This window comes from Mizuhopecten yessoensis, unplaced genomic scaffold (assembly GCF_002113885.1).
Source record: "Mizuhopecten yessoensis strain PY_sf001 unplaced genomic scaffold, ASM211388v2 scaffold7087, whole genome shotgun sequence".
NCBI lineage: Eukaryota > Metazoa > Mollusca > Bivalvia > Pectinida > Pectinidae > Mizuhopecten > Mizuhopecten yessoensis.
This window is the reverse complement of record NW_018406874.1, coordinates 75,989-102,053: the sequence shown is the minus strand read 5'-3', so window position 1 is coordinate 102,053 and position 26,065 is coordinate 75,989. Positions and strand designations below refer to the sequence as shown.

General features: G+C 36.6%; 1 non-coding gene across 1 annotated transcript; it reads right to left on the bottom strand.

Moving 5' to 3' along the window:
* Window positions 1-1,810: 1,810 nt before the first annotated feature.
* Window positions 1,811-1,883, bottom strand: Trnar-ucg. The gene has a single exon. It is a non-coding gene; the product is annotated as a tRNA-Arg (tRNA).
* Between the last annotated feature and the right edge of the window lie 24,182 nt (window positions 1,884-26,065).

The following is a 26,065-nucleotide window of genomic DNA, read 5'->3' as shown; positions in this document are numbered from 1 at the left end:
CTATAGCGCAATATTCCTACATTCAATACATTGTGAACGATGTATGCACGGTGTGCGCACGCTATTTTTGGTGCGTTGTGCGGTCACACAACTGTATTACCCTTTTCAACAATTAAGTCAGTATATCATTCTTTGACTTAAAATTTTGTTTTATTGAATTGTTTATGGTTCCACCAATGCATTTTTGGTACACCATAAACAGTTCGTGTTATGTGTTAAAGCTGTTAAATACTCTCTTTCTTCTTTTTGTGAAATGACGGTCGATGTTTTGTGTTATGATCATAAGTGTGCCATATTGATTCGTTGTCACTACCCAAGTTCTCGACATGAGGACGTGACGTTGTAACTACCCGAGTTCTCGACTGGAGGACGTGACGTTGTTACTACCCAAGTTCTCGACATGAGGACGTCACATTTTAGCTACCCTAGTTCTCGACACGAGGACGTGACATTGTAACTACCCGAGTTCTCGACGGGATGATGTGACGTTGTTACTACCCAAGTTCTCGACATGAGGACGTGACGTTGTCACTATCCGAGTTCTCGACATGAGGACGTGACGTTGTCACTACCCGAGTTCTCAACATGAGAATGTGACATTACTTGGATTTGACGTAGATTTACATGGCAAGTGTCGTCGGTGAAGCGGAGTCATTTAATAACCTTCCCAGAACATATGGCTTTATTTTCCTTGTACTTTTCAATGGCACCTGTCTGCTTCAATCTGCGTTTGGGTAAAAAGAAAGATTATATTAAATACAGATGTGAATTATCCAAATCTATTTCTTCAAACTTTATTTACATTTTTTTTTTGTTGTTGTTGTTGTTGTTGTTGTTGTATTTCAGTGTGAGTTGAAATTTCATTTGTTTCCAACTAACAGTTGATCATGAAGTTAACCTTATGCCTTAAAGCAGAAGATGTTTACCCCTCTAGAACACAATGGTTGCCATTTCTGTACAGATAATCCTCCCCACGGGTCACCAATTATAAATATACATCACACAGGACCAGGAAACAAGAAATACAAGCACAATATAAATAATTGATATAATAAGTGTGAGACTGATATCTCTAAAGCATAAGAACGCCAAAATCAAATGTGTATACATCAATTCAGCCGCACATAATTTTTATTGAGATATCACTGATATGTCTTCATTTCGGTTGATGAATGTATTTGGAGTTGTCTCCCGTTGCATAGGGTATACTTACTACATAATGTATATCATTTGGTATCTATTACAAACTTATTTCTCGTGACTTCGTATGTCATAATATGTTAAAATTCAAGAAAAAAACAATCAATAATAGATCGATTTCTGATGTTTAAGGAGTAAAAATACATATTTGCGATCGATTGAACAACTTATCAAAGTGATTTTGTTTAGATTGTGAAAAATGTCATGTGTTTATATTTAGTGTTTCGATGTCATCTTCATCAGATAAATGACCAATGAAGCGGATGTACACAAATGTGTAAAATGTGTACGAGTTGTCCACAAATCGAAGTCGATTCGGCTACGCTGTAAGTGTATGTACAATTAGTTGTTATATATGTACCGAAATGACACGATTCGGCTACGCTTTGTTTAATCCTTGGTCTTAGATGTCCGAGAGTGTTTAGAAATATTTTCTTTAGATATTTTATTTCATATTTTCTTCAATAAAAGTCTTAAAACCGATAGACGAAAAGTAAGATCTCAACCGGCACGGGAAAGGATGCGTTATATAAAATGTTATCATGCACGATACACAGTTCACGTATCATTCAGATGCAGCCCCCTCAAATATACAGGAAGTAAAATAACTCGACCACGACGAGACTCGAACTCGCAATCTTCCGATTCGAAGTCGGACGCCTTATCCATTAGGCCACGCGGTCTGTTTAGTAAGATTTGGTTTGGTTTGGTTTGATTAAGTTTAACGTCCTATTGACATCTATGTTCATTTAAGGACGGGCCTCCATGTGTGTAGTGTATGTGTGTATGTGTATATGTATGCAGGAGACAGGTTATGTTGGTGTATTTGCCTCCTTAGGATAGTGCGGATCTGATGCCGACTTAATAGTGCTATCTCACTGAAATACTATGCCGAAGGCAACCACTAACATTATTCCGCCTGGTCACATTATACTGACAACGGGTGAACCAGTTGTTGCCATTACCCTAAATACTGAATGTTAATAAGGGAATAACAACTACCATTTTTAAGGACTTTTGTATGTCCCGGCCTGGGGACAGAACCAATTGCCTTCCTCACCTGTGCGAACGATCAACATTAAAGCCAAAAGTGAGGTATTGCCAAGCAAGTTGCTAGGAAATAAAAGGTAGACAGAAGTAGAAGGAAAGATAAATATCCTAAATGTTTGGTGCAGCAGATTTATTTTAGTCATACCAATTCTTCAATGGGTTTACGCATTAGTCGCCTCTTGCGATACATGACATGGGTAGCAGCAGATGTATTATGAAAATACAGATGTTATAACTGAAGTTATGCATATCATCTTTCATATCAGATGAATGAGTTTGTTTTTCAGCCCCTCTGGTTCCGCACAATATTTCCAAACAATAACATAGATTATCGCAACGTCATTCTTACAACAAACATAGACTATTAGGGATCACAGTTCACGATGAGCGATAATACACTGTAGGAATGATGACACACACCTGTACAATGTCCATTTCGTTGTTGATACACTGTATGTACAGCATTCATCAGTGTAACAATAACTGCATTAAAACTGAAAACCCAAGCTTTTAATATGTCAGCATATCGTCAATAGAAGTCAGCCATGATAAGACTTACTGTGGCGTGCCCTTAACCGGCCAGTATGACATTGCATTAGTTCTGCCTTGAATACAATTAGATTGGACATGGGCGTCAAGGGAGCCGAAATGAATTCATCGTCCTGATTCCACAACCATAGCTTGGAGCGGTAACCTTGGACTGATGTACCTGTCGGATTTCTGGAATGTGGTGACCTTAGATGAGGACATTTAGAAGTGGTTACCTTGTACTGAGTGTTGACTATATAATGGTAAAGATGTGACATGTCTGTAACCACACTCGACAACACATGTCGCTAGATTCGTAATGTTGACATTAAATATGTTGGTTGGTGCACATGGTTTTGCGAGGATTAACCGATGTCCGATATTGTTGGGGATGTTATTACATGATTTACAACTATCTACTCTATATATCTAACGATTGTATGCAACTTGATATTCAAAACCTATTTTGCTAAATATTTCCGTACAGTGATCTCCAGTTCAAAACAATTTATTTACGTGTACCAAACGCCTCCTAAATATGTCTCCTGTAACCACTGCCCACGTGAGATGGGAATACAGTTACGTGCGCGCAGACATATTAATCGTGTTGCAGACGATTATGTAAAAACTGAACTTAATCTGCCCGGAGCATGATGTTGTTGATGACAAATTGTGTAAATATTTACATTTCATTAATTTAAAAAATATACACATGTTTATATTTACACGCCCAACAGCATGCATTGATATATTATATAGAAGATTGAGATGGTATTTGAATGATAAAAATATGCTGATAACTACGTTATGTACGGTATTACTAGTTGTCCAAACAGACTACAGGACTGATAGATAAGTCTGTCGCACTGACTGTCCTATCGCAAGCACTAACCGAACACATCTGAATACGATCTAAGTAGTGACAGGTATAAACTATTAACGAATATATAGGTATAGGTATAAGTACCTGTATGAACATCTGTCACTGAGGTCAAAGTTTATCGACACGTGACTGAGGTCAAAGTTTATCGACACGTAACTGAGGTCAAAATTTATCGAGACGTTAATGAGGTCAAAGTTTATCGACACGTCACTGAGGTCAAAGTTTATCGAGACGTTGATGAGGTCAAAGTTTATCGAGACGTTAATGAGGTCAACGTTTATCGAGACGTTAATGAGGTCAACGTTTATCGAGACGTTAATGAGGTCAACGTTTATCGAGACGTTAATGAGATCAAAGTTTATCGAGACGTTAAGGCTAAGCAATAGTTCTGAAGACATGACTTGTTCATTGTTACAACAACAACAACAACAACAACAACAACAACAACAGAATAGCTCCACATGAAGAAGTAACCATACTTGTGATAAGGTCATGACCTTTGTATACAGGAAGTAAATAAAAACCCATGGCCATGACCTTAGTGTATAAGAAGTAAATAAAACTTCACTGCCGTGGCATCGGTGTGTATGAAACCGATGGAAGGCCAGGGTCACGTCCTCGATCTGTTGAAAGACAATGAATAAAACAGGGTCATGGCCTTAATATGTAGTAGGTCAATAAAAGGTCGGGTCATGACATTTGTATGTAGTAGTTGATGAAAGTCAGGGTTATGACATTAGAAAAAGAAAGCAAATGAAAAGTCAGGGTCATGGCCTTGTGTGTAGGGAAGCAGACTATTCAAGGCCGTGACCTTGGTATGTAGGAAGTCGAGGTAAAGCTATGGTCATGATCTTGGTAAATATGAAATTAATGAAAAATCAGCTTCTTATGAGTGAATCAGTTTATTCGGAATTAATGTGTTCTTGTCTAGGGAAAAGTGTGGGTATCGTTTACATTAGAGGCTATGAATAATTATCTCAAACTCGGTATGTACGTACGAGAAAATATAGAACAGATATAAATATTTACATAATCTGCACACGCAGGTCTCCCCGTGGCTTGTAAAGGCCTCAATACCCGAGGGGGACTGACTAATACGTTCCTATGGAGAGTCGGATTGCACCACCATGATTCTCGGACGGCCCCGACACGATCCAATTGGAGTAATACTGGGAATCAATGGCAGACAACAGAGTAAACAGACGGAAAACAGCTGAATACTGACCAGCGCAAATGACTGACCATGTCCGTAACAGAGCAATCAACTTCTTTTGTAATAAAAGGCAGATGTCTTCTTGTCAGATGAATCAATAACTCCCGATGTTAGTAATACTGAGACAGCAAACATCCAAATGTTGAAAGCTACTGAAATACTTTACATTTGCGTTTACTCGAGTATTACTTGTGTTTTTAGGTACTTCCTGGTGCTGACATAAATGTGAGTGTTACTTGTGCTTTAAATGAACGTATGTATTTCGTGTGATAAACATGTACGTACCTTATGCTTAACATGTGCTTTACATGTATGTGCGCCAAACATGTCCTTTACAAAGTACGTACGTGTATGCTAACCGTGAAAAATGTCATTTAGTGTGTCCCAATCTGCTCCTAAACATCCCCCAAGAAAAAAATCTGCTCCAAAATATCCTCCAAACAAACTCTGCTCTAAAACATCCTCTAAACAGACTCTGCTCTAAAACATCATCTAAACAGACTCTGCTCTAAAACATCCTCTAAACAGACTCTGCTCTAAAACATCCTCTAAACAGACTCTGCTCCAAAACATCCTCTAAACAGACTCTGCTCCAAAACATCCTCTAAACAGACTCTGCTCCAAAACATCATCTAAACAGACTCTGCTCCAAAACATCATCTAAACAGACTCTGCTCAAAAACACCCTCTAAACAGGCTTTGCTCTAAAACATCCTCTAAACAGACTCTGCTCCAAACATCCTCTAAACAAACTTTGCTCCAAAACATCCTCTTAACAGACTCTGCTCCAAAACATCATCTAAACAGAGTCTGCTCCAAAACATCATCTAAACAGACTCTGCTCCACAATATCCTCCAAACAGACTCTTCTCCAAAACATCATCTAAACAGGCTCTGCTCAAAAACTTCCTCTAAACAGACTCTGCTCCAAAACATCATCTAAACAGACTCTGCTCCAAAATATCCTCCAAACAGACTCTTCTCCAAAACATCCTCTAAACAGACTCTGCTCCAAACATCCTCCAAACAGACTCTAATCCTAAAGATCCTCCAAACAGACTCTTCCCCAAAACATCCTCCAAACAGACTCTGCTCCAAACATCCTCTAAACAGACTTTGCTCCAAAACATCCTCTAAACAGATTCTGCTCCAAAACATCATCTAAACAGACTCTGCTCCAAAACATCATCTAAACAGACTCTGCTCCAAAACATCCTCTAAACAGACTCTGCTCCAAACATCCTCTAAACAGACTCTGCTCCAAAACATCATCTAAACAGAGTCTGCTCCAAAATATCCTCCAAACAGACTCTTCTCCAAAACATCCTCTAAACAGACTCTGCTCCAAATATCCTCTAAACAGACTCTAATACTAAACATCATCTAAACAGACTCTGCTCCAAAATATCCTCTAAACAGACTCTAATCCTAAAGATCCTCCAAACAGACTCTTCCCCAAAACATCCTCCAAACAGACTCTGCTCCAAACATCATCGAAACAGACTCTGCTCCAAACATCCTCTAAACAGACTCTGCTCCAAACATCATCTAAACAGACTCTGCTCCAAAATATCCTCTAAACAGACTCTAATCCTCAAGATCCTCCAAACAGACTCTTCCCCAAACCATCCTCTAAACAGACTCTGCTCCAAACATCCTCCAAAAAGACTCTTTTCCAAAACATCATCCAAACAGACTCTGCTCCAAAACATCATCTAAACAGACTCTGCTCCAAAACATCCTCCAAACAGACTCTGCTCCAAACATCCTCCAAACAGACTCTTCGCCAAAACATCATCTAAACAGAGTCTGCTCCAAACATCCTCCAAACATCCTCTAAACAGACTCTAGTCCTAAAGATCCTCCAAGAAGGTTTGAGCCCCTGTGTTCAATATTATTACAGAACACTTGTTATGATAGGGGTATTTGGTTTGGTTTGTTTGTGCTGTTGATGAAGACGATGAAACGAAAGTACATTTCATTCCTTTCCTATTGAGGAACTTAAAGGAAACATTGAAATGTCAAGTAGGACTAAACATGGGTAATTGCTAATCTCTCAACAGTTTTACAATAAAAAGGTAGTATCTAGGGAATAAGGGTAGGTGTAAAGAGCTAAGTGTCCTATTAACAGCCAACGTCATTGAGGGACGTGCTTCCATGTGTGTCATGTTGGTTCCCCTTGCTATAGCGCGGATTTGATGCAGCTTCAGAGTGCCACCTCAATTAAATACGAATGTACCGAGCCGACAGCACCCAGCATAGTATTCTAACCGGTCACATACTACTGACAAAACGTAAACCAGACGTTGTACAGGCCCCTTATTCTAAACGTTGAGCAAGAAATAACAACTACTTTGGATATTTTAGCTATGAAAATGTATTTTTTGGCTATGCCAATTGATTTCGCCTCAGTGGTAATTGTGGTTGCATGGTATGGCAATACGTTTGTGAACACGTGAATTGATAAGACACGAACTCTGCACGCGTAACAGGTGGGGTGAAACCACGTGACTTACAGCGACAAAGCAAAACACCAGCGGCTGTTATTAATATTATTTGACTTCCGTCTCAAGTCAGAGTCGTCATGGAAACCGATATATGAGCAATGTATGCATTTGTACGGCACGGTGATACCATTTTCTTCAGAAGATTAACGTTAAAATCAATAGTTTATGATAACAATGAAGACCTATGCCTAGAAGACAAACGCCTACCTATATACAATGGATGAACTGGAGGTCTAGTTCCTCATCCGGTGACTATATATCAAACATTCTCACTATCGATAAAATGCTGTGCTATTTAAGGAAATCATGCAAAGAAAATTGTTGTATAATGTAGTTACGCAGAAACAACCTTATGATACATTTTAATTTCAATTTTTTAATACAAGCAAACAGACAATAACGCAGTGTTATTTGTATATTATTCAATTATGACAATAGTATGAGTACGCATTTATTATGTACTTAATGCTTATTAATAATTATGTGGTAAAGCTGGTAGCCTTAATTGATGCCGAACTGAGATGCCAAAGGTTCACGACGCGGCCACCGAATGTAACCGAGAGCGGGTAACAATCCGGCCAGTGACTGCTCGGCGTTGATTAGGCTATTTAGCGAATCTCAAGGTTACACTGCATCACTTGAAGTATTCTTATTTTCTTGACTGCTACAGCTTAAACCTGAATGCAATAATAAACGTCACAGAATATTATTGCGCGTTTCATGATAGAATGTGTAACAAAGGTGAAACAATGTTTTAACAATATATTTAACAAAAGCTGCTTCGGCCAGAGTTAATTAATTTGACAACAGTATCGATCCCGAGCTATAGATATTATTTAATGTGGCTCTATACCCCTAATGATTGGGTTTTTTTCGGTTATGTCCCATAGAAAGTGATGACGTCGTATATACATCATTGTTTGGTCCGGTATTTATAATTCTAATGCGTGTTTGGTTGAAGTTGCTCGGCGACAAAAATACAGAGCAATGTTGTGCTGATATTGATAATATTAATTTAGCTATGAGTAAAATATGTTTCGATCTTTTAAAATGAAGTTATACGAAAAATTATAAGTGTTTTTTGGGTTATACGGTAGGCCTTTATACAACCCCCAAAACAATCCTGGTAAATTTAAATCACCATGATATTTAAACACACGTTGATTATATAACTTTTATCTGGAATCTTCTTACGTGTCTAAGGCAACGTGACTTTTTTATTTAGTTATTTTTACAACGAAGGTCTTTTGTGCGCAAAAACATTTGTCACGTGATGCTTCGTTTTTTGGTAACATCAAGCTGAACTTGAAGGTACTTGGAAACGTTTAGGTATGCACATTCCACGCGTATACTCTCATTTGACAAAGCTATGTGTCCAAGACCAGTCATACAGGTCTCAGTTATTAAAATTTTCTTGCAACAAGGGAGAGGGTTATTGAAGAGCAAAACAAATGCATACTCATGAATTATTGTGCAATAATACAAATTATTAACCGTTACACCGCTGACGTGGTAGAAATAACAATTTTATATATCAAAATGTGTCCGCGCGCGTTCTACTTCCGGCCACAATATCACTGGCTCTTAAAGCGAACACCTTAACAGTGTTCTTGAAGTTCAAATAAAATATTTACAATTAAAATGTAATCTCCTTGTTTGTTTGTTCCCTATCTGGTGAGGGGACCAGAACAAGCTCTTTGGGTAAATATTTCAGAGACACTTACACTTCCGTTGACATCAAAGTTTTGTCTGTGGTTGTAGAAAGCTGGCTTGTATGACAATATGTATAACAACCTTGCAGCGCAAAGATGTTAATAAAAAATGCCGATAATTGGATTGTTTGCATATCACCCTTATTTCATGAAGGGCCGATTAGCCGCTCTTCCGTCGTCTGGTACGGTGTCCTGATTGATTTAGGCATTAGGGCAGCTGCAAAGGTACATTATAGGTGGAAGGCTCCTCTGAAATGGTGTTGGTATGTAATAAGGATACGTTTGTACTGGTTGGTTTGGACTGTCTGAAGAAGTAATGTGATAATGTTGATAATGATAATAATAGGTAAGATATGTTTCACTTGCTTTGGCTAGCTATCAGACCTAAAAACAGTAAATTTGCTATGGCTAAGCTGTTATAATGTAATAAGAGGAATCTATGTATGTAAGTGTGATAAGTATAATAATGTTTCTTATTTATATGAATGATATTGCTGATGTTTTTGAACCAACTGCTCGTCTATTTGCAGACGATACTTCTTTGTAAAAATCATCCACATCATGTCTAGAAATCCAAACCGTTCTGAATAGAGATCTATGGTCTCTTAATGCATGATCCCAAACTTGGTTAGTAACATTCAATCCAGAAAAAAACCTGGGGTAATTTTTGCTTCAAACTCGGTTGAAATTGATGAAGATTTAGAATTAGAATCTTACGCCGATTGTTTAAATTTTAATGATCATCATAAATATTAAGGTGTAATTTTTAATCCAATGTCAAAATGGGGGGATCATATCTGTGCAATATATACTTCAGGTATGAAAAAGGTCAACGTCTTACGTAGCCTAAAATAATTATTGAATCGAGAAAATCTTTTAAAGATTTATGAATCATTTATTTTTACAGTTTTAGAATATGCTTGTGAATTGTGGGATCGTTGTACAACTTATGAAACAGAAATGTTAGAGAAAGTCTAAAGAGAGGCTAGTTACACATGGACTTTCTTCATAGGCCCGAATTGAAGAATTTCTTTTTTGAAACTGGTCTAGAACCTCTTTCGAATCGAAAAAAAACACAGAAATCTCCAACTTTTGTATAAAATGCATGATCTATTGCCGTCTACACTTGCAGAGAATAATCGTTACACCCTTAGAAACAATAACGATTATAGAATTCTTTCTTTCGGGCTTTCTTTACTTTACTTCTTTACATTCTTTCAAAAAATCGTTAACTTCAAATGTACAATCTCCTCCACCAATCTACTTAGGTTTCGGTGAATGTAAATTATTTTTTCATTTTTCTTTTTTACAAAACTTTAACATCCTTGTAGTCCACTTAAATAGGATCTTCATAGAGTAAATCTTGTTGATAGTCCAGTTTGTTATTGTGGCCATCCCTGTGAAAATGCCTTTCAATTTTTTTGCGAGTGCATTCTTTTTTAACAACGAAAGACGCATCCTGCACTAAAATGTAAATGCCTCAATTATAACTACTTTTGTTTGGTAATTCTCAACTTTAGGTATAAATCTACACAAACATGTTTAGACATGTGCATCATTACATCAAATCCAGCAATAGGTTTTGATAAATATATACATATATTCCTAATTCTTATTTATGTGTGTACGTTGTTATATGTGTGTATGGAATTGTATTTCATTATTTTGCCTGATTTCTTTGTTGCATTGATTTCTGTTTATTTTGAAATTAATCTACCAGGCTGCTTGTCATGAAATTTGTATGATTGATAATTTATTAAAATTCTGATCCATTTCACAGTTTACACGATTTCTTTTCTAGGCAATGTATAATTAAGTGTAATAAGTATAATATAAATGAGTAAGTGCATTGTGTGTAATTTATATAAGTAAGTGTAATTAGTATAATGTATAAGTAAGTGTAATAAGTGAAATATATGAGTAAGTGTAATTAGTGTTATTTGTATACGTAAGTGTAATTAGTGTAATGTTTATAAGTAAGCGTACGCGCGTAATTAGTGTAATCTATGCTTATAGGTGTAAATAGTGCAATATATGAGTAGGGGGGGGGGGTAATCTTGTTGACGTCGAACCAGACATAATTTGGTCATGGTCATTGTCAGTGAGATTTATGTATTTGGATGAATTGGCTCTTCTTCGTACAGGAAATGTGTTTTCCAACATTAATCCTAGTTTTTCATGTTCTGAGACTAATCACCACCATTTGTCTTTGTGATGGACGGGCCTGAAGACTCATTTATCACCGGTAAACACCTGTCGCTGATTAGATTGGAACAAACAGTATCAGAAAGCTTTGAAATGGTAATAAACTTGATTATAGCGCCGAGGCACGCCAATTGTTATGACTGGGCTGGATATGTACATCTAAACGAGACATACGTATAATATTTTACGCGGCACATGTTATTATTGATTTGGATTTTATTGTCAATTACTATACAAAACAACTAATTAATGTAATATGAGTAATAAGACGGAGCTGGTTTTGACAGACACTGTCCCTTTATGTTCCCGCCGGCCTTCGTCACATTGCCCGCCTCATGTTGCTACTGGTGTTACTTTGAATAATTATATAATAATAATAATTGGAGGTTCTTATATAACGCTTTATCACAACCTAGTTCGTAGGTCGTCTTCAAGCGGTTCACACATTATTATCCGTGGTTATAGGGCCTTTGCAACAAGCGAATACATTTCTCAACACACTGGGGAGCATACTGCCGGAGCTTCCATTTCGGCGGTAACAGCTAGCATTCAACAATTCTAGCACTGCCCAACCACGTACTCAATTACAGCTGAGTAGACTGGAACAAGCGGAGTAAAGTATCTTGCTCAATGATACAACACAATGCCGTGCCGTGGGGCGAACCCGCAACCCTTCGGTCATGAGCCCGGCGTCCCACCACTGGACTACCGTGCCTCCATTATCAGTTCTTATGAATCTTTTGAACAGCAGTGAATAAATAGAGTTTTAAAAGACATGATACAAATATGATTTAAACCTCTTTTGCTGGACTTTGAAATCTCTTTAAAAATAATGAAGTTCCGGTATCAGGTTAGGAGTATTGGAGAAAACATCCATTTTTGCATGGAACCAGATCAATATTTTAAGCAACTTCAGCACGGCCTGCAATTCCTATTAAAACAATTAAAAGGGGAACACTCTGTAAATCCCGTGTTGTGAACAGCAGTTTGGAATTGGTTATTACCTGGAGAAACAAGTTCTCTTGGAATGTACACAAGCAAACGTGTATGAGCTTATGATAAGAAGGTAAAAGAAGGGGAGACAACTTAATATAAAGTTCATTTTTCTGGGCAAAGTTCGGTACTCGTTGTAAATTATGTACACATGTACGTTGATGTGCACGCTGCTGTTAGGCCTCGGTTAGTATACCTATACGTACACTGTACTGTGTTCACTAGTCCTTCATCAATGGAGTCAGTATAGTATTTCGCATTAGCAAACATCGGTCTCAGATACCTCTGAAATTCACCCCCGTCATAACGCGGATTCCAATAATGAACATATCATTTGTTTAAATATGGACAGTGATTGCCCTTAATTACGCTATGAAATAGTTTCCGGTCCCGTGTCCTCGATCCTGATGACTATTGACACTAGTTGGTCTGTAGGTGTTCCGACAAACCGATAACGAGGTCGTGTGGTAGAGAATAAACAAAGATCTTGACACCCGGGGACCCATTAAAGAGCTGCTATCTCATTGAGAATGGAGATTAAATTTAATTTATTGATGCAATGCAAACTTCTGTCCACAAGATTACATTTACCTAGCGACTGCCTGATACTGGCCGACGTGAAGTATTATTATCGTACAGGTGAACCAACATGTTATATATTGCCAACAGTGTCAGCTGTTGCGTTGTGACAGAGTTTCCTCGGTAGATATTCAGGTCTGGTGTTGCGTGGAGACAGAATTTCCCTGTTAGAAATTAAGGTTTACTGTTGCGTGGTGATTGCATTTCCACAGTAGATATTTGGGTCTGGTGTTTAATGGAGACATAATTTTCCTGGTAGAGATTTGGGTCTGGTGTTACATTGTGACAGAATTTGATCGGTAGAGATTTGAGTCTGCTGTTGTTACGAGGGGTGTTACATGGAGACATGATTTTCCTGGTAGAAATTTAGGTCTGGTGTTATGTGGAGACAGAATTTCCCTGGTAGAAATTCGGGTCTGGTGTTATGTTGAACCAGAATTTCCTTGGTAGAGATTCGGGTCTGGTGTTATGTGGAGACAGAATATTTCAAGTAGAGATTCAGCTTAATGATGCGTTTCTTGCCTTGTTAAGGAGACAGCATTTAAACAGCGTAACCTTTGAGAAGCATAAAGCATGGTATCTTCGCACGTAGATGATTTCGGTCTACGTTTGTAAATAAGGACCATATATACTAAACTCAAAGAATATTTAACACAATGTTAAACTAGTAATCAAAACGAAGCTTAAATCAAATAGTATGTTACTCTGACATGGACACCATGAAATTCAACAACAACAGGTGTTTTACCTTACTTTACTGCCTCTCTTCAAATGTCAATTGGCTACACTTAAAATAACATTTTGTTGACATTCCATTACGTCACTTTATTGTGGCTCTCAAACAACCCTTTATGTAATTTCAGGCATGAAATAGTCCATGACTTTCTTGTCCCCCTTTGTTTTAGTTCCTCTGTACAATGTCCAGATCTCATTGGGTATCTCGTGTTCCTAAAGACTACTCTTTGGACAAGTTTGAAGTTCCTTATCATTCTTGTCGCCTCTTAATGGCTTACCAACAGTGACCGTCACGTCACGGGTTATCGTCTGGTGACGCAGTGGATACATGAAGCGTTTTCGCATTTCACCCAGACGATAGAGATTCTAATCCCCGCTTGACACGGAGAGTAAGGAGTCACATGTCTGATCATGTTGGTGACCTTACACAAGACAGTTTTTTATTATTATTTTGTTTCATAATTCTTTTAAAAATTACATGAACTCTTAACCGCTATCGAATGTATTTAATTTCATTGTTTTCGCACAAGACCCTCAATGTCTGTGATAAATTCGCTATTGTTGTCACTGCACTATAATGGGGGTTTTCCTGCTCTTCTAGCCTCGTACCAAACACAAAATCACCTGTCCAAACCAGAGACTACGATCTGCATGATAAGTATGTGGTTGTGTCAGCAAACAATGCATCAATTTATTTGATCCTTTGTCTGCAAGCACTGTAACATATTCACCTTGTGGAAAAGAACTAAACTGGGAGGATAATCAGCGGAAGTGATCACTATAAAAACGGAGCAAGAATGCACTTATTTAAAATTCAGTTTAACAGAAAGGTAAGCAAGGTAAATATGTACAGCATCATATGGCCAATTAGGACTCATCAGTTGTAATAAGGTCATATAATGATAATACACGTCCATGCTAAGAAATGCAACAAAATGAAAATATGCCTATTAAACACTTTAAAAATTCAGGCTACAGGACGTAATTTATTCGTATATATGTACCTTGTAAGTCATGTAAACCTACTTACATGTATTACACTACTCAATCTCTCCAAAGACGGGATACGTCACTAGCTAATCATGCTTCTTCATTATATTTTGCCGAATACCGATTAAAAATACAGATCTGCCTCGTTAATCCATGTTAGCAACGTTCTATCGATGACTTTTCTTGTTGCTTTATCAAACTATTATCCAAACTTCTTACTACTTTCTAAGTACCATTGACTCGGAGTTGTGGCGATGCATACTCCAGAGATGGAATATGAACTTTGAAGAACACAAGTTTGACAGTTGTTGAACACTTTCTTTGAAAAAAGGTTTCCATTATCAGTGCATTTGACCTCCCACTCAGTATTTTATCATATCTTGTACAGTAACAAACTGAAGGAAAGTCTTCGTTTTCTTATTATAAGTGTTATTAATTTCCATGAGAAAGGAACAGTGTCACAAATGTATGGTTGTAAACAAGTTTGAGAAATAAAACAACAAAAGCCAAGATAAAATCGTGTGAAGGATTGAGTTTCTGGCTAATATTTGTTCGTTTTGGATGTAGACAAGAATTTTCAGTTGATAATTGGCATTGGCCCATGGTCTAAAGAACGAAATTATTACGTTACAGTTTGACAAGTGTTGCCATTTCGATTCTCTGATCTTTTAGCTTCCCTTCCTGGGTAGTAGCATCTCTGTTTACTAACCTACATGTACGGTGTTCACATGTTTCAGTTGGTTAGATATGCAAAGTTGGAGAAGACTATGGACAATTTTGTCGGGAAATGTTCTATTTTATTATGATATAGTATGTCGAGGTTTTGTTTTATCTCATTAGTGTTCCTGTTGGTTTACATGCAGCTGTTGCTATCCCGGTTCGCTCTTATTCCCTATAATCGATTTTAGTTTGGAATACGGTTAAATTTACATTTAGGAATTTTCTTGTTTCTCTCTGTTCAATTGTAATCAGCTTTGGTATATTATAAATTCTCGTCTACGTGATCAGGTGGATGGTTCATTAAACGACGGTTTACCTATGTACAGTGTAAGCGTTCGTGACGGCATTCTCCCATCCAGGTGTTTGTTTTCAGTGAATACATATATAGCAATCCTTACATACTTTTCAGGACAATACAAAAAAATGTTTTAACTTCACCTCTTTTTTAGGCCAACGTGAAAATTGTATGATTTACAATTTTCATTGATGGTAATGAATCAATGACGTCATGTGCAGCAGGTATCTGTCGTGTACATCAAGTGTAAATGATATAATGATAAATCGTGTTTTCCTGTCCGGAAATTATGTCAGTGTGAAGCAATAACGGCCTGATAGTCAATAGTCAGTGGAATTCGACCGGTAGTAAGCTCCGGAAATTAGAAATATTTGTAATCAATTATTTGATTTAAAAAAATACTCAAGATCAGGTTTGTTTTAATTAAATAATCACATAGTCTTTATTTTTATAGGTAGCATGCACATTTGCTCTTTATAACGGATGTGTGTGTGTTTTAGTAACCTTTAATTCTATTTACCCAAAAAGGAGGAACGGACTATATCTATGTCTCAATAAACCTAAATTTTGTTAACACAAAAAGGAAAAGGAAGTTTGATAAAGGATTACTGAGTTAATCCTGAATAATGTCATCTTTGTTAAAAAGGTGAGAGTTTTAAAGTCAATATTCCTTGAACTTCTATATTTTAATTTTTAGAGATGACACAACATCTTTATAAGCCTAAAACCGATAAACTCGAAATTCAATTAGAGGCAAATAAACGATTATTAAAGGTTAAAGAGGTACAAAAAATGACAAAACAGAATAAACGTTTTAAGGGAGAGACGTTAAAATGGAATTACTTTCTATGAAAGGCTAAGTTATAAAATGAGCGAAGGTGGTGCATGCCCTATTTGATTTACTTTCAGATTGGGTCGAATCTTTCAGGTTCGTAATTCAAAAGAATTAGCAGTATCAAATCCAAAATTAACAACAAACCACGAGACTCTCTTACACAGATATCCAAACCACACATGAACAGTATGTAGTTGTCTACAGCCAAGTCATTTAATAGCTGAATCCTCGTCTGTAATCACTATTGCGTTTCTTGATTGCCAAAAGAACTAGGCTCGCTTGATAACAAGATAAACGCATTCTAATATTTTCCATCTTTTCGACAGATGAAATACTAGATAAAATTATTTTGTATAACAATATTTCCGAATACAGGTTATTGATGATGAGACGGACCTGGCTAATTTGCTTGGATTCTGAAATCAAACAGAAACCGTTTTATCATTTATTCTACTAGTCGCTCAGCCTAGCCATTATCCTAACTTCTTCCTAACATTTCCTTCCATTTCATTTGTGGTGCGGTTACATTATGACATTGTAAATTCCAGATTTGGATTAATACATTGTATACCTAATACCAAACAGAAGGAAGGCTTTCGTTCTCTTATATGATAACTTTCTTTTCCAAGAAAGGAGATAGTTCAGGAATATCTTTCTGATTGCTTCATGTTATGAGGTGATAACCTGACCAAAGGAGAAAACGATGGACACTATGGACACGTGGTATGGTCGCCTTCATGATCCCATTGGTAAGTAGGCCTTTTCCTAATTCAATGTCTTTTGTTGAGACATTACTGTGTCTGGTTGTTTAGATGTCACTTCCCGGTCATCACTTCGTCGTGTTATTACTAGGATTTGACCTAGTTTTACATACCGGCGGATGTCATCGATGAAACTGAATAGGCTTTCCCTTCTCGAACACCTGCTTAATCGAGGTGAAATGGACTTTTTTCTCTAGTTTATAAAAACGTCAAGTAGGACGATGAAGAGTTTAAGACATAACATGACATTATGAGTGAGCAGACTAATAGTATAACGGCAAAAAGGGGGAGAGAAACAATCAAAGTTAGTCTCATTTTTTGAAGAAAAAAAATCAAAATCACAAAGAAAAGTTTATCTAGAGGATGTAGAGTAATACAGGTTTTTAATGAAAATCTGCTGCGTTAGATAAATCTACCGTAAACAAATCTCATATTCGGCTTTTGTTTTTCGTGCCCTTAATTGGCCTTATAACATGGGTTTATTACTCAATACTTAAAGACAATAAGTTGTTACTTGATAACCATGTGAAGGTAAAACAAAATTTGAATGAAAAATTACTCTTCTCACTATATATTTCACAATTGCCTCTTTAGCCTCGTCAAACAGGATGAAAATATGTGACATAAGCTTATTAGTGGAACTTGAAAGGTATTTCTAAGAGAAGGAAATATGAGGTAGTGTGCAAGCATTGAAAGGGATCGTAAACCTGATTTTCTGTTACTAATCGATTTCAAAATAGTTTCTGATTCTGTGGTATCATTTATATTACTCCAGCACTTTATTATTTCTGTGCGTCAATCATTAGTGAACGAAGTTTTAATTAAGGACTATTGAGATGTTTTTAATCCAGTCGGATGTCAGTCAAGGTAACCCTGTTAACCCATTTCCATTTATAGTATGTGTACAATTACCAAGCTTCCATGATATTAAACGTAATCCTGACGTAAACGGTTTAGCTTTAATTGGCTCAAAGTTTTAATGATTCAGTTTCCCAGTGATAAATCTGTAAACGCTCTCAGACAATCATGATGCTCCTGAGGCTACCTAAGTCTTAATTTGAAAAGTTTGCTGATGTTCCTGGTCTTTAGGAGAAATGAGGGGGCAAACACAAGTTGTATGGATTGAGGTAAGTTGGGAATGTCTTTCAACTATAGACGCTATATTTGCATTACAGGCCATAATTAATCGGAGTCTTAAACATAAGAAACGATTGTATTGTTGTTTTATTGATTATACAAAAGCATTTGATTTTATTAATCGACAAAATATGTGGTTCAAATTAATAAGGGAAGGAATTGATGGAAAGTTATTAGTGTTAATAAGGTCTTTGTATAATAACGTAAAATGTTGTGTTAAGTATAATGGTTCATTATCTGACTTCTTCAATTGTGTAAACGGATTGTTTCAAGGGGAAATTTTGTCTCCATTATTGTTTTCATTATATGTAAATGACTGTGAGATGCAATTTTTAATTGACAACTGTCCATCGATAGAAATTCAAACTTTAAATCTGTTCCTGCTGATGTACGCAGATGACATGGTAATTTTTTCGGAAACACCAGAAGGCTTGCAAGACATGTTAAATTCTTTAGAAGCATTTACAAAAAAGTGGGATCTAACGGTCAATACAGATAAAACAAAAGTGCTGGTTTTTAGAAATGGTGGTATTTTAAGAAACAATGGAAATTGGACATATAACGGATGTCCTTTGGAAATCGTAAATGAATTTAATTATCTAGGTATGTTGTTAAATTACAACGGCACTTTCAGAAAAACACAGCAAAAAATAGCAGATCAAGGAAGGAAAGCTTTATTTTCAGTTATGAATGTATGTCGTAATAATTATTTTAATATTGAAACCCAACTATCAGTATTTGATACATATGTAAACAGTATTTTGTGTTACGGTTCAGAAATATGGGGTTTTCATAAAGCCCCGGATGTTGAAAAAATACATATTATGTTTTGTAAAAAATTACTCGGTGTGCGTAAAAATACTTGTAATGCTATGGTCTATTTAGAGCTTGGTAGATATCCATTATCACTGCTGAGGAAATTCAGAATTTTTAAGTATTGGATAAAGATTATAAATACTGATAATTGCATTTTAAAATCATGTTATGAAGACATGTTAGTGCGTAACGACAAATGGGTAATTAATATCAAGAATGAATTATATAGAATAGGTCTAGGTTACATATGGCAAACAGATAACATTGATAATAGCTGTTTGATTATAATTAAAGAAAGACTTTTAGATATTTATAGACAAGATTGTATAGAACAAATTAGAACATCATCAAAAGGATTTTTTTATACATGTCTTAACAAAGAAGTTGGTATACAGGGTTATTTAAGAAAATCGTTTATGAAAGGTTACTTAAAAGAAATAACAAAAATTCGGCTTTCAGCCCATAATTTAAATGTAGAGAAAGGTCGTTATCAAAATATTCCGCGACTTTTAAGAATCTGTACCGCTTGTGATATAGATGATGTCGAAGATGAATTTCATTTTATTCTTAAATGCCCCTGTTATTCTGATTTACGTGAGAAATTTTTAAAAAAGTACTATTGTAAAAAACCGAGCATGTTTAAATTAATTCAGTTATTTAACGGACAAAACACAAATGAATTAGCAAAATTGGCCAAATACATTAAAGCTGCAAATTCAAGAAGAGCTTTATTAACATAAGTAGTTATGCTCTCCGAGTGTTTTGTCTCGTCTGTGTATTTATTAGTATTTTCGATATTTGTCAATGTTATGAGAAAGTATATATATATATATATATATATATCATGTATATGTGTTACACTGATGAGTCGCAAGACTGAAAGTTAATAAAGAACTTGAACTTGAACTTGAACTTGGGGTGGGGCTATATATTCGATGGTATTTGTTAATTGTTTTATACGGAAAGCATACGTTGATATCTCAAACGAATGAGGCCTAGACCTTTGGAATTATAACCAACAAGAGTCATTTATATGTTATTACAGGTGTCGAGATCTCTGTTTTAACAATAATAATTCCACAGACATACGACTATTTTCAGCTTTATTTCCTTAACATCTCACTGCCGTTTACTTTCTTAACGATAACTATGGTCTACTTTTATCATTAAGATATTGCATATACTGCTGAAAATTCAAAGGAACAACTCCTACAGTTGATTTATAAAATGATTTAAAATTAAGTCATTATTTTGGAATAAGGTACACTGAGTTCGGACAAAGTCCTTGACTCTGTTGTTGATATGGCCGCACTTGGTACCTTTCCCGTGTTATTTAGGACTGGAGGATGAAGTTTTGCGTACCTTTAAGCCTTTGGTCACGTTATTCCACACTTGTGATTTTCCTACTTATAAGCAATGGGTTATAATTCCTCACAGCAGCGAACTGTTGACCTATTTCTTTTAAAAACTATTACTTGCTCTGTTGCACGATCTAGTTTACTATCGTTTTACACATTTATTGTTTTCAGACATCAGCAAATTACCTCGCACATTTTAATTACGACGTCACATGAACCGAGTTGGAATCGTAACATTTTAGAGATAAAAGGGCGCCATCCTGATTTAACACGGCAGGACCTCCTCATCTGAGCTCTGTCTGTCAGTGTAGATTAAGTCAGCAGCCCCAAAGTGCTTTGATCAATCATACAAATTAGGTGCCGCGGAATGAGTGTCGCACCGCAAACAAGCATCGTGCAAATGTTTGAAAACAGTGCATGTCCCCCATTCTGTTTGTCACACTGCATCCGGTACGTGTCAGGGGAGGTAACTCCGTTCTAAATAGTTTAATGTTTTTTCTTCTCTACATGTGCATTGCTTTTTAAGAAGTAAACCAGATAATACCAATATAAAGGGAAAAACGAACAAAGAAAAGATATTCATAGAGACCCTATAAAATACAAGAATGTACTGCACGGATCCACATTCAGGTCCACTTAAGATATTGGGTTCTTTATCCTGCTGAGCTGAAATGAGAGAACGCGTTCTAATGTCAACATAAAAGTAGGATGTCTGCGACCAAATCGAACAAACGATTTATCATGTAGGTTTTGTATACTTATTCATACTTTCTTTTGCGTATCATCATTCGATTCAGTGTTTTGATAAACCCACACTATTGGCATGCCAAGCTTACGGTACATGTATTGTGTACATTATAAAATGTACCAGTAATCGAACCGCTCTTTTGTGAATAATGTGAAAAATAGGAAATAATGATGATGGAGATGTAAATCCATTTTGTTTTGTTTACATCTTAATCAACAATTTAAGTGTTGATAAAGTGTACAGCTGTAAGCAGACGAGTGCAACCAAGTAAACCTGCCACCTTGTAATAAGCTGAAGAGTGATGAAATCGGGAGATTTTGGGTTCTGTAGTAGGTCCTTTGAGATCATAAAATCAGTTGCTGACAAAAGACATAGCTTAAACCTACACGGGAGGATATACTGTATGAGTGCTGTCAACACCCAACGTTTTTATAAGATAAATCCGTATAGCTTGTCATGTAACACATCTGCGGGTTATTTCTAGTCACGTGTTCGGTTAATCTGATCACGTGGTCTCTGGATAAACAGCAGACATATGTAGGCTCGGTATACGTGTGGGTAAAGGTTATCTTCTAAATATTGTAAAACAAAATAGATTATATGTTGGCTTGCGTTCCGTCGGCAATAGAAGAGATCGAACGTAATGCTTTATGAATAGCAACGGAAGCCAAATCGGTGCAGCACATTCCTGTAACATCTGGTCTATACGGTATACACGGGATGTCGCCAGGTCAGGCTTAACGATCGGGAAACATATGTCCACGCAGATTAAAAGTACGGAAGGTCATACATCATCGCCATGCGCGTGCGTTGTGTGTGTTTTAGGCCAGTAGATCAATCAAGTAAGCCAATTGTATCAATATTCCTATTTATCAATTCGACATGGTAAATATTTGTCAGCCATGGACCTAGAGTTTTCATCAATAATTGAGTATGTGATGGATAGCAACGTCGATATGGCCCATGTTCTCTAAATGGTGTCAATAAAGCAATACCAACGGCTTACTCTGTGTTAATATCTGCAGTGTTCATGTGAAGTAATTCTCCTGTTACATGTATAATCCCGACGCATGATTGTGTGAGGTGACTAATGTGGATCCCTGCCTAATATGGATTCTGTATGTGTAGTTTTATTAAGGACAACGAGGAGAACATACTGCCCCGAATCACAACTGTTGCAGCATCCTGTCTTATTTTGTGATATCATGAATGTTTCTATATGATCTCTTGTCAGAATAATTACTTCAGGTAGGAAAATACATATTTAAAATTAAGTTCCGAGATGCAGAGAAACAAACAGAGAACACACTTTACCGCACCCTGTGGGAAAACAGCAGTTGTGCAAATGGCAGTTGTTATTCACTGCTTAACGTTCAGCATTAAGGGAAATGGCAACAACTGATTCACCCGTTGTCAGGATAATGTGACCTGGCGAAATGCTGTGCTTGGTGCCCGGCATGGTATTTCAGTGAGACAGCACTATAAAGTCGGCATCAGATCCGGGCTATCACAAGAGGCAATCACACCAACATACCCTGTCTCCTGCATTCACACACGCAAGCACGCATTCACTTCAAACAGGGAGGCACGTCCTTAAATGACCTCAGCTGTTAATAGGGCGTTAAACAAAATAAAACAAAGGTGTCTGTCGTCCGTCTGTCGCCTAGAATCATGATATTTGGATGATAGCTTCGTTGGTAAGAGTCATCAAAGTTTGAGAACGAATATGACATTGACCTACTTTCAAGGTCACAGGGGTCAAATATGTCGAACACTTTTAACGACTAATTCTGAAGAACTGAAAGGTATAGAATCTTAAGATATGGCTTGTTACTTTTCTGGATAGACCCCAGCACAGTTTGAGAATGAAAATTACTTTGACCTATCAAGGTCACAAGGGTCAAATATGTCAAAGAATTCAAACGAAAGAACTGAAAGGTATAGGATTATAATATTTGGCTCATAGCTTCCAGGCATGATGCCTGACAAAGTTTGCGAATTAACTTGACATTAACTTATTTCCGAGGTAACAAGGGTCATATATGTCAAACACTTCAAACGGCTTTTCTTAAGAACTGAAAATTAATATAATCTTAATATTTGTCTGGTAGCTTCGAGGGATTGAGCTTGCCAATGAAAATTACCTTGACCCACTTTCAAGGCCATAGGGGTCAAATATGTCAAACTTATCAAACGTCTTCTTCTGAATTATCCAAATGCATAGAATCATTTTATTTGGCTGGTTGCTTTTTGGGATTGAGCTCGACAATGTTTGCGAATGAAAATGACCTCAACCTACTTAAGGTCACAGAGGCCAAATACGTCAAATATTTCTAATGACTTCTTCTGAATAATCTAAGGGCATACCATTATAATATTTGGCATGTACAATGTAACTGTCACAGATAGAGCCCGACAAAGTTTGCTATTGAAAACTACCTCAACCTACTTTTAATGTTACAGGGGTCAAATATAGCAAAAACTGCAAACAACTTCTTTTGAAAAAGTGAAAGGCATGGAGTCGTGATATTTAACAAGTAGCTTCCTTAGATGGTGCACAACAAAGTTTGCGAATGAAAATGACCTTTACCTACTTTATCCTATAGCTTTATCTTAATCTAATTTGATATAGAGTATCCTTGGCCCACCATGATTCAATGTTGTAGAAACCATGCCCCATGCCAATGGGGACAGGAGAATGGGACCCAATAAGGTACCAGGTAGGTGTGTTGCTGAGAGACAATATTTAGAAATATATTTTGTACAGTACAATATTTATTTAATATTTTACTATGACTGCTTAAATATCCAGGTGAACGATACAAGCTCTCTGGGCCTCTTGTTTGGAAAAGTGATGGTCTGTTGGGGAAAACCCATTGCGAGCATGGTCTATCATCAAATAATTCAGGATTATTAACCAATGAAAAGTGTCGTTACATAGCAAACATGGTAAACATGGGGGTTTTGTGCTGTTTCTAAGTTCACGTGTTACTTTGTGGTTTTTTATTATAGTTAAGACTCCGTGATATTCTGTGCTATATTGTTTGTTTACGCATTTTGTTAAAACAGGAGGATTTGGAGTTCACGTGTGACCTTGTGCTACATGATAACTTAACAGGGATTTAATGCTGCGCTCAATATTCTGCTCTTAATTTACTGAAAAAATACAACTGTGTATATCTAACAACCATCATACACAGGCGGTTATTATTTTGATGCCTCATACACTATATACTGCAGTAACTGTACATTCTAAATATCATCCGTATGTCGGTCAACTTTCACAAACTTACCATTATGCACTTAGGGATAACGACCTGCATGGCTATCGAAGACATTAAACTTAATGCGTGTAATTAAACTTAAATTAAACCTAAGGACTACATGTTGCCAATAATGTCGATACCACTAATACAGTGACGGCGTATCTAATATCTCTCAAATTACAGCCACGTGAATACGGCATAATTGAATGCTAAATAAAAAAAACTTTAAATATCACACTTAAGTTCTGACATTGTTGAGAAAAATTGATTTTGGTGTTGCTGCTAATGAACTTATCAATTTCACATGATATTATGAAAACAAAAACTGTTTGATGATGACGTCACGAGCCTGTCAATTTCCTCCCCAGCTCGTGCGGTATGGTACGGAATGTGCTTTTTACGTATTTACTCCAGTTTCAAGTCGTTTTCACACTTCCACAGGAGGATTAACTAACAATCTGGATAAGCTTATCATTTGTCACGACAAACACTGTTGACAGATGAGCTCCTGCCAATAATGGTATTTAAAAGTAGCATTATTACCATACTATTGTTGTGAGGAAGAACCAATAGCGAAGTTAAATACGAGGCTTAATTTGAACAATATTAACATATGGTGTAATTTTATTGCGGTTTGACAGTTTTAAATCCTATTTCAATAGGCTGTAAAGCCTGCCATGACTCTTTATATCACAGCTAGATAAACAGTTTATCTGCGCTTTGTGCCGCTATATGTACAAAGGTAAATACGTATAGGTGACCTTCGACTTAACCAAATTTATTCCAGAGATATAAACAGTGACAGGTAATAATCAGAATATCACATTCACTGTGGGGTCAAGCTTAGTGCAAAATTCCCCTTTTTAATATACATGTAATAACATCACCTATCTATAAAATGAAATCACTGATGGTAAATACGGAAAGTTCCCAATTTCTTCAATACTGAAAAACCAAACGATAATGGTACTAGTATATATTTCTTAAGTAGTGAATAACTACCAAACAAATAGGATAACAAAACAAAAAAGTAAAAAATATCATAAATGTCTAACGGTGAACGCCCACAAGTTGCGTGTCATTTAATCAACGAAATCAAAGGAATTTACCCTTTATCAAGGGACATCAGTCCGCGTGTTAAGAATCTGGGTACATCGCGCCACATTTGAACATGCGAAACTTGGCCGTTTTCAACCTTACGCTATGAAGCTCATTCTGGGATTATATCAAAAGTTTGATTCGCTGCATTGAACAGATTGTCACCATGATACGTGTCCTATACTCCTTCCTGCACGGCAAGCTAAAATCGCTGGAGTCACTGATCCCAGAGGTTATTTTCTAGATATTAATTATAATACTCCAAAGATATACGCTAGTGTTACATCTGTAAACTGGCCTTTGGAGCTCGACTGGTACACGATCACGATTAGGAATTAACATTTTTCTTTAAGCTGTATACAATATGGCTCGCTGTAACATGTACCGCAGTCATCTGAAGACTTTTGTCTGTTTTTTCACATCTGACCTTTGTTCG